Raw genomic sequence first — 11,186 nt, 5'->3', positions numbered from 1 at the left:
CTGTATTCAGATCTATACCTCATGATTCTAATGATTGCCCTTGAGCTTTGTTGATGGTGATTGCTAATCGACCATTCCCTGTCCCGGTGTCCCGGTCGTCATTTACATCCCCCTGTTTCCTCCGGTGTCCCCGTTGTAGTTGTGTCCCTGTGTCCCGGTCGTCATTTATATTCCCTGTGTCCCGGTCGTCATTTGTATCCCGGTGTACCGGTCTGTATATACATTCGTTTTTTAGTTTTGTTTTTCTCCTTTATTTTTTTCCTTTTTTTTTCTTTTTTAGTTTATTTAGATTTTTAGATTTTTTAGTTTTTTTATTAGTTTTTAGTTTTTTTTTCTTTTTAGTTTTTTTGTAGTTTTTACCTTCTTTTTAGTTTTGTTAATTTTTTTTTTGCCTTTTTTTAGTTTGACAACTTTAGCTTATTTTTCAGTTTTTTCCTTTTTTTTAGTTTTTTTTTATTTTTTATTTTTTTTAGTTTTTTACCTTTTTTTAGTTTTTTTAGTTTTTTTAGTTTTTTAGCTTTTTTACTTTTTTTATTAGTTTTTAGTTTTTTTTTGTAGTTTTTGCCTTTTTTTAGTTTTTTCAGTTTTTTTTTTAGTTTTTTATTGGTTTTACCTTTATAGTTTTTTTAGTTTTTTAGCTTTTTTATTTTTTTTATTAGTTTTTAGTTTTTTTTGTAGTTTTTGCCTTTTTTTAGTTTTTTCAGTTTTGACGTCACCTGATCCAGTTTTTTCAGGTGACGTCACCTGATCCACACATCCACAGACAGACAACTTATTTTTATATATATAGATATATATATATATATATATATATATATATATATATATATATATATATATATATATGTATATATATATATATATATATATATATATATATATATATATATATATATATATATATATATATATATATATATATAGATTGTCAGGTTTACCGACTCTTGAACATGCAACATATAATTGTCCATGGGAAAAACAATCCGTATTCAGATCTATACCGCATTTTCTAATGATTGCCCCTGAGCTTTGTTGATGGTGATTGCTAATCGAACAGTCCCTGTGTTCCCGTCGTCATTTATATATCCCCCCTGTGCCCCCCAGCGCCCCCGTTGTAGTTGTGTCCCTGTGTCCCGGTAGTCATTTATATTCCCTGTGTCCTGGTCGTCATTTGTGTCCCGGTATCCCGGTCGTCATTTGTGTCCCGGTCTGTAATTTGTCTTTGAGTGTCTCGGTCGTCATTTATATTCCCTGTGTCCCAGTCGTCATTTGTGTCCCGATCTGTAGCGTCATCTTATAATGACGTCATATACAAATGCTTATATACTTATAATGACGTCATATGTAAACCCACAAACAAACAAACATGCTTACATACAACTTATATTTTTATATATATAGATATAGTTTTTTTTTAGTTTTTTCTTTTCTTAGTTTTTTCTTTTTTAGTTTTTCTTTTTTATAGTTTCTTCTTTTTATTAATTTGTTTGTGTGAGATATATATATATATATATATATATATATATATATATATATATATATATATATATATATATATATATATATATATATATATATATATATATATATATATATATATATATATATAGATTGTCAGGTTTACCGACTCTTGAACATGCAACATATAATTGTCCATGGGAAAAACAATCCGTATTCAGATCTATACCGCATTTTCTAATGATTGCCCCTGAGCTTTGTTGATGGTGATTGCTAATCCCCCAACATCCCCCACTAAGGCAATAGATTTTATCCCCCATAAATCAAAGATTTTATGGGATGGGGTAAAGAATGAAACAAACAAACAAAAACGCTGTGTTTATTACCATATCTTTAAGATAAAACCGTTCGTAAGACCGTTCCGTTGTGTTCATAACCATATCTTCATTCTCATCATACTCATATTATTGTTTTCTTTATTCTTTTTTTTTCGTTATTCTTTATTCTTTTGTTTCTTTTTTCTGTATAAATAACCATATTACTGTTTCCTTTATTCTACGTTTTTTTACGATTAGATGACATGTAAGACCATTCCGCTGTGTTTATTACCATATCTTTAAGATAAAACCGTTCGTAAGACCGTTCCGTTGTGTTCATCACCATGTCTTTATTCTCAACATACTCATATTATTGTTTTCTTTATTCTTTTTTTCGTTATTCTTTATTCTTTTGTTTTCTTTTTTCTGTATAAATAACCATATTATTGTTACTTTATTCTACGTTTTTTTACGATTAGATGGCATGTAAGACCATTCTACTGTGTTTATTACCATATCTTTAAGATAAACCGTTCGTAAGACCATTCCGTTGTGTTCATCACCATATCTTTATTCTCAACATACCCATATTATTGTTTTCTTTATTCTTTTTTTCGTTATTCTTTATTCTTTTGTTTTTTTTTTTCTGTATAAATAACCATATTATTGTTTTCTTTATTCTATGTTTTTTTACGATTAGATGGCATGTAAGACCATTCTGCTGTGTTTATTACCATATCTTTAAGATAAAACCGTTCGTAAGACCGTTCCGTTGTGTTCATCACCATATCTTTATTTAACAATCTTTATTTAACAACACCTGTAGATTCAGAAAATTAACTAAAAAATTAATGTAAAAAAAAGAGCATTAAAAGAGAAATAAAACTGCTTGGAACACAGCGTTATGAAAACAGCAGATGTTGTGTTCAAAGCCATAGGTAAATGTAAAAAACGGGACTTGAAAACTCAAGCCGGTCCCTCAAAAAAAAAGACGATTTTCATCTTGTCGTGGTAATTCTCAGTTGTGCTGCTGTCATAGCTTCAATAAAAATGGAACCCACTGAAAATTCTTTGCAGTGCCTTTATATTAGGGTCTTAAAGACAAAAATTAGGTACTAAAGACAAAAAACACTTTATATTAGGGCATTATAGACAAAAAGCGAGGGTATTAAAAAATCATTTGGGATGACGCTTTCCTGCTACCAAAAACTTTAGCAGCACCTGTAGATTCATAGCATTAACTAACAAAAATAATGCAAAAACAGAGAAACACAGCGGTATGAAAACAGCAGATGTTTAGTTCAAAGCTATAGGTAAATGTAAACCTGCAAAAACCGTACTTTAAAACTCGAGCCAGTCCCTCAAAAAAAAAAAAAAAATCATCTTGTCGTGGTAATTCTCAGATGTTCTGCTGTCATGGGTCCAATAAAAGTGGAACCCACTGGAAACTCCTGGCAGCATCTTTATATTAGGCAAAATAATTTCCAGCAAATTACAGCATAAACGGAGAATTTAAGGAGGAAATCAAAACGGCTCAAAAAATATCGAAAAAAAGACGTTGCATTAAATCTATAGATATAGATGGATATGATACTGTATTATATGAATAGATATGATACTGTAAATCAAAAGATAAACAAATAAAGTCGATCCCTGAAAGGACAATGATTCTTAATTTTGCTACAGCCCTGTCATGTCACAGCAAAAAAAAAATGCAAAGGCATTATCAAAATCTCGGTAGTATTCACATATTCAAGGAAGTAATATCAAGAAAATTGAAGTGCAAAATCTGGGGAAAATGAATAAAAATATTACAACTACTAGAAAAACAGTGTTATCAAGACAACATTTGTTACATTCAAAACTACGGGCAAATTTTATATTGTAGAAAAGAAAGACAAGCAGCTCAAGTCAGTACCCTAATGGACAATGGAGCCCGTATCAAAAATCTCAGTAGTACCCGCAGACTCAAGGAATTAACATCAAGCAAATGAATGACAAAAATTGAAGAAAATAAGCAGGAAAATCGAAAAACAGGGTTGTCAACGCATCATTTGTTGCATTTAAAACTACGGACAAATATCACACTGTAGAAAAGAAAGAAAAGAAAAATCAAACCAGTCCCTCCAACAAAAGCCATGATAGCATCTACTACCCTAAGTTTCACTGCAATACGGTCATACCTCTAAAATGAAGCCGAGTTTTAGAAAAAGAGAAAAATTGTAGTAGCTCCCTTGTATTAAGGGAAGTAATATTCTAGTATAAGGAAAAGATTCATCGTAAAAAAGATCTACAAGGATTTTGAAAAAGAGCTGAAAACCATCGAAAATGGCTTTGGACTGAAATGAATAGTCCATCACTGCTATCATACCAGTTTACAGGTCCTGTAGTGTCTCTTTTTGTTTTGTCGGCTATCATTATAACTTCCAGGGTAAAAAATCTTTAACCAGAGCTTTACGGTTTCACGTCTTGTAAAGTCCCCTTTCCACCCCACCCCCTAATAAGCACTAGGGGGAGAGAAAAGTCACTGCCAAATAAAAAATACTATTTATTATTGTTTTTTTTTATAACTGAATTCCTTATGTGCAAACTTTCAAAGATACCAGTGACAGCATTTTCCTTGGACTGTTTAGTAAAGTTTAACAAGCTTCGTAGATTACGCAAGATATTGTTACAAAACTAGTCACTTGTGTATCTATCATTGTAACATTTTAAATTATCTTTTTAACGCAATTAAATAAAAAGAAAAACAAGTTTTTTCAGCTGAAAGTAAGGAATAACATTAAAACTCAAAACAAACAGAAATTATTCCATTATGAAGGGGTTGCCTGCCTCCTCAACATATTATTCTTCACGCAAAATTTTTATCATTTTAAAAAAAAGCTTCCTATTGTTATTAAGCGGTTCTTCTATTTCAGGAGTCGTAGTTAAAATTTGGACAAATAGTCAGAAAAGCGTAAAGAGCAGTGTACTAAGGAGGGGGTCTAGAAAAAAGTAGGAATGGAAACGTGTTGGATATCAGACTAATGAAACGTCCTTTTCTAATTAAATTATACTAATGCTAATACCAGGAAGTCACAGCAACCTTTATTTTTTTCAAAATTAAAATGGTTAAATGAGACACTTTTTAAAACATATGTCGTTAAACAGTTCGCGGTAACGAACTGTAAGTAAGGAACGACACGACTCAATAGAAGCCAAAACTCAAAAACGGAATTTTGATATAAATAGATATATCAAAATATTTGGATGATTCCAAATATATAAAATCAGTATGTTTAATGTTCCCCAATAAAATCTCCGAGCCTGAGAAAATTTGCCTGATTGTTAAAAAGGGGGGCAAACATCCCTTAAAAGTTAAAGAATGAAACGTCAAAGTTAATGAGAATCACTCCAGAAGATATAGCGTATCAGAAAGCCTACTGTAGAGATTTCAAGCTCCTATCTGAAAAAATATGGAGTTTTGTATTTTCTTTTTTGCCAGAAGAAAGACCACGGTTGCGTGTTTATTTGTTTCTTTGTTATTTTTCTAGGGGTGATCGTATCGAACCAATCCAAGAACATCGGAAGACAGCTCATTTGAACGGAAATCAAAAGTTCTAGGTGCCTTTTTAAGTTACCAAAAAACTTGGAAAACAACTAGCCCCTATCCCTTTCCCTTTTTTACCCAAAATCGTCCGATAAAAATTTGAGATAGTCATTTTGTTCAGCATAGTTGAAAGGTCAAAACTATGCCTATGAAGATAACATGACCCCCTTCAGCCTCTGAGGGAAGGTCTTTAATTTACAAAATTTGCTCATTGTTTACGTATAGTTATTGGGAAGTTTGCATACATTTTTCAAATGGAGGGGGGCAGAATTTTCTGCTGTGGGGATTATCTACGTGTAAAAATGTTTCATGAGGATGGAAATTTCTAGGGGTGGACTTTTCAGAGAAAATTTTAGACTCGGGAATTTAACAGCATTCCTATGCTAGATTCTCTTTATTTGTCTTACTTTCTCTTTGCCGAATCAATTTTACGTGTGGAGATGTTAAGGGTGATTGTCAATGGGGTAAATTTTCACCGGGATTGAATTGTCAAGAGGATCTTTCCCTGGAGATAGAGTTGTGTTTCCCAGTATTATTAAAAAAAAGAACAGAAATTAAAATTTAAAGAACAAGTTTTTTCAACTGAAAGTAAGAAGCAGCATTAAAACTTAAAACGAACAAAAATTATTACGTATATGAAGGGGATTGCCCCCTCTTCAACAACTCACTCTTTACGCTAAAGTTTGAATTTTATCTCAATTCTTTAGTAACGACTCCTGAAACACAAGGGTCGTTTAAAAAGTACAATAAGAAGATTTTTTAAAGTACTACAAACTTTAGTGTAAAGTGCGAGGTATCGAGGTGGGGGTAATCCCCTTCATATATGTAACAATTTCCGTTCAATTTAAGTTTTAGTGTTCCTCCTTACTTTTAGTTGAATTTTTTCTTGATTTACTTCCTGTAAAGCGCAAGTTTCGGCTTGATCCTGAAGTGCTTTAAGTGGATAGTCACTTCCACACTTATTTGTGTAACTTCTTATTAAAACCTTTTTTTTAATCGAATTTACATAAAAAGTATAAGTCTTAATTGCTTTATTTTAGGTAGGGAAAAAAGTCCATCCAAAGATTCAAATTGGGGGGGCGTAATTTTTTCTACTAGATTTTGAAAATGTACTTATTTTTAGAGACTTCATAAAAAAAATTTCTCTCCCCACTACATTTTCATGAACTGTACCATATCTAGGTCACCATCAACTGCTTGTCTAAGACACTCTGAGATTACCTTTCAAGGAATTCCTAAGAAGACGACAGGAAAAAAACATTTTCATTGAGCAAAATCTTTGTGTAGTTCAACTTTAAAAGACTAACCTCTCTTCTTTCAGAATCTCTTCAACGGCTCCAGAATCAAGTTCAGAGTTTATGGAACAACTACGGCAGTTTTAATACCACCGCCCTTGAAGCTCTCCCTAACGACTTCAAAAATACAACTTCCATGTCAAAAATGGTCAACGGAAGCTTAGTTCAAGTAAATGAAACAGTAAATAAAGAAATCATCAATGGTGTGCCTCACTTATTTCATGTCAAAGTTATGGCTTTAGTACCTCAGCAGACTGAAACCAGTAACAGCCAGCCAGAAGAGCCAGATGTTCAGAGTGAAATGGCACTCAATGAGACGAGCGAGGTCCCGGAGTGAAAATCACTTCTTAGGATATTTGTGCATAGTCTATTTCACAAGTTCTCATGTCAATAGGTATTTTGAGAAGGTGGTAATGTTGAATCGCAAAGTCAAGTATTCCTATGAAAATTAGCCAAAACCAAGATTTTTTGAAATATTGACTTATTCTAAAAGACTGCCTTTATTTTAGTTTTTGGATCTTTTCCGTTAGATATATACCAATATTTTACATGTTTTTTTTTGTCGTTCGCTCGTCGCTAGAACAAAAAGAAAGGTATTTTTAGGTTTCTAATTTTATGTTCTTTTATAAGGTTAAAGTAGCGGTTGTGACAGTTCACCCTCTATCCCCTAATGATCCAATATATAGCCCTGGGATGTATACAAAACTAATATAAAACAAAATTGGTATTACTAGGTTCCTTACATTATGCTCCTTTCAACATAATAACTATTTCCCTGATGATGGACACAATCATGCAGGGCTTTAACGCTTCAAAGCTTTGACGCTCCTAGGCCCAAGCGTTTTCACCGCTGCGTTTTTGTGAGATTTTTGGGGAAATCCCCGAAAATTCTGAGATAGTAGAAGCACTGAACAGAATGCAACTGATGAGCGAAAAATAATGAAAGAAAGAGGTGATGCTGAAGTCTCAGCTGCCCATCTTGGGAGATATATGATAGTCTTTAAGTGGCTACGGAATTCCTGTGCTGTTTTAAAATCACTTTTCTGTGAATAAGTAGCGTGGTGACGGAGTGCACCTAGCACTGATGGACGACAAGTCACATTAATCCAGTTTTTGCTAAGAAAAAAATCACTAGTTGATAATTTATTGTACCCCTTGGGATTCTGCGCCCCTTTACCCAGGCGTATTGGTAAATCCAGGCCTGCAATTGTGTATAACCCAAATTACATATTTGTTTGTTGTTCTTCCTATTGTTTGATCCGTTGTAAAGCCGGTTACCCTGTGTAGACTCCAGACGGATCTTAAATAGCATTATAGATATAACGGAAAAGAACCTATATTTTAATATCGACAGTACTTCAGAATAACTATCCATTTTTATATTTAATTTTAAAATAATTTCATTTTCGGCTCGTTCTTGACAGTCATCTTGAATTGCAATTTTAAAAATAAATTTGTGGTAAATTCTATTGTAAGTATTAATAAACCGTTACTATATTGTATTCAATTTCTGTACAGCCAATTCTAAAATTCTTTTTTCAATAAGCATTTCGAGAAGAAAGTAATGGTGTTGGAAAATAGCGACGAAGACCACACTGCCTTTCCATGACAAACAAACACAAAGTAGAAACAATAGGGAAAATCTTTTCAAGACACTAGAAATCAAGTCAGTGGATATTTCGGCCCTATGTCCAAGGGCACAAGGGGCATTGTTAAAGGGGCATGTCCAAGGGGCATTCGACACAATACGAGAAATGTTGTAAAAGCTGTTTCTAAAAATTAAAAAAAAATTATTAGTTTTAATTCTCACATTTTAATGTAAGTTTATATATGTATATATATTTTTTTTTCTTTCTCGTATTGTACTAAAGACGGCCCGAAATATCCACTGATTTAATTTCCACTGTCTTGAAAAGATTTTCCCAATTGTTTCTACTTTGTTTTTGTTTGTAATGGTGTTGGAACGCTAAGTTACATCTTCCTATGATATTTAACCAGAACTAAGAAGGTTTTCTAAAAAATGTCTTAAATTTGGAAGTTTAATTTTCTATTAGTTTAATTATCCATTTTTTCTCAGTTTAATTTTCAAAAAATCTTGTTTTTGGCTTCATCTTGAAAATCATTGTCAATATTGATTTCAAACTGGAATTTGTGGGAAAGTCTATTGTATATTTTAAACACGATAAACAACTGGTAATATATTCAGTCTATGTTTGTATATTGTTTGAGTATTTAATAAAAGGAAAATGATATCCCCAAGTGAGGTTACAAAAAAATTTTAGCATAGAAAGATATGAAAGAATCTTTAAAGAAAACTTAAAGTTCTGTAAGATATATTTATAGCAAACCAAAAGTTATTTACCAGGCTTCTAGAACTGAAGTAATATTGTCAAAAAAGCGTTTGAGCCAAAATTCTAGGAACAGTCTTTGTATATTTTAAACACGATAACAACTAGTAATATATTCAGTCTATGTTTGTATATTGTTTGAGTATTTAATAAAACGAAAATATTATCCCTAAGTGAGGTTACAAAAAAAATTTTAGCATAGAAAGATATGAAAGAATCTTTAAAGAAAACTTAGTTATGTAAGATATATTTATAGCAAACCAAAAGTTATTTACCAGGCTTCTAGAACTGAAGTAATATTGTCAAAAAAGCGTTTGAGCCAAAATTCTAGGAAAGGAGGACCGGCAAATGAGGGGAGAGGGGGGGTGATTTCCAATAAAAAAAGAAATTTTATTCAAAACATTGAATAAAAAGTACCCAGAACTTTGGAAAAACTTAAAATTTTACCTCCCTCCCACCCCTACCTAAGCGCATATCAGAAGAGGTCCACGTCCCTCAAGCTCCATTCATCTGGGTACGCCCCTAGGGATACTAAGCGTAAAATTAAGATACTTTAAGCACTGGAACAAAGGCGAATACAGCCAGGCTAGTGTTAAACGACACTAAACACATAAAAAGAGTATTCACATAAATTACTTCACAAACTGAAATAGCTTCACTTACCTGGGTAGTATTATCAGTAAAGATGTTGCAAGCAATGAAAATGTAAAAGTAGAATAGCCAAGGCGTAAGGAGTTTCCCCAGCTAAAAAAAAACTATGGATAAATGGGAAGTCAACGAGCTAAGATCAAAATATGAGAAGCCATGGTGATGAATGACAGTGGCCATTGTTCGTGAGTGTCAGATTCATAGGCTGAGGAAGATTTGTTGAATGTTTTCCAGAGGGATTGTCTACTCAGAGTTTTAGGTACCCATTTGCCCAGCTGAACGTCAAAAAACAAACTGTACGAAAAACGTGGTTGGATCCCACTTTCCAGGGCTGGAATAAAAGAACGGTTGAGAGGACTAGGTCACGTTTCACAGATGAAGGGAGACATTTTTCCAAAGATTGTACTTCATTTGAATCCAAAAGAAAATCAGGTCATCCCTGAATAGAGTGGGAAGAGATTATAACGAAGAATTTAAGAAAATTGGAATTTTGTGGGATGGGGTAAAGAATGAAGCTCTGAATAGGTTGGGGTTGACTAGGAACATGAGGAGCTGTGTTCACTTCAGGTGGCTTGTTGGTGCAGCGACTTGTTAGTAGTAGTAGCAGTATTGCCGGGAAAAGATCTAGACGATATTCATTAGTTTTTGATGAATCAACTTGGTCCTGTTGTCTTAGAACTTTTAATGGCTTTGAAGTTTCTTTGAAATCCACATTAGATAGAACTAAAACCTTAAATAGCCACGTAAATAGTTTTGATAGCACAGAACATAAGCATCGTCATAGACGCTTTAATACAGACAGTATGGTAGACAACCAAAAACTGATTCTTTGATTGTTAGCTTTACCTGACCTACTCTTAACTAGACTAAAACTATCTCTTTCTACCGATTTTATGATGTTACTTTTTTCTCTTTAAATTGGCGAGCCCCTTCAGTAAAAAAAAACAGATAATAAAAGAAAATCAGAAATAAGAAAATGAAGAATTACGATTGGATTTTCTTTTAAAGAAAAAGGCTGAAAAACAAAAAGAATCGGAGGAAGTTACAAGCAGAAACAAAAAGTTAGGTGGATAGTACACTTTGACACTTGAACCTGTTTTATGAATCCACACTTAATTCAACACCCACGCTCCATTTTTAAAGTTGAATCTTAGTGATCTGTGTCCATGCTGTTTTAGAGTAGCAATCCCTTTAGCCTTTGACGTGTTTTTTTTTCTCTGAAACCCCCATTACGGCAAGTAATCTTACTTAGAGGATAAGTAATTATGGCACGATTTCAAACACGCTATGAACAGTTAGGGAAACGTCGTGGATTATTTTGTAGGAAATTCTAGCAAAAATGGGAACTCCAGAAATTTTTCTAAGGAGGGTGAGCCAACACAAATTTGGTTAAGGAAGTTTAAAACTTTTTTTTCTATAAAAGTATTGAAAGTTTGTCTAATGCCACACTATTTTGCTATTTTTGCATATTTTTCGTTTCTCAGAAGAATGGAAGCCCCACTACTCCCCCTGAGGGTGCCACCCTTGTGTA

The sequence above is a fragment of the Artemia franciscana genome, chromosome 7 (assembly GCF_032884065.1).
Source record: "Artemia franciscana chromosome 7, ASM3288406v1, whole genome shotgun sequence".
NCBI lineage: Eukaryota > Metazoa > Arthropoda > Branchiopoda > Anostraca > Artemiidae > Artemia > Artemia franciscana.
Note: the sequence above shows the minus strand (reverse complement) of the source record.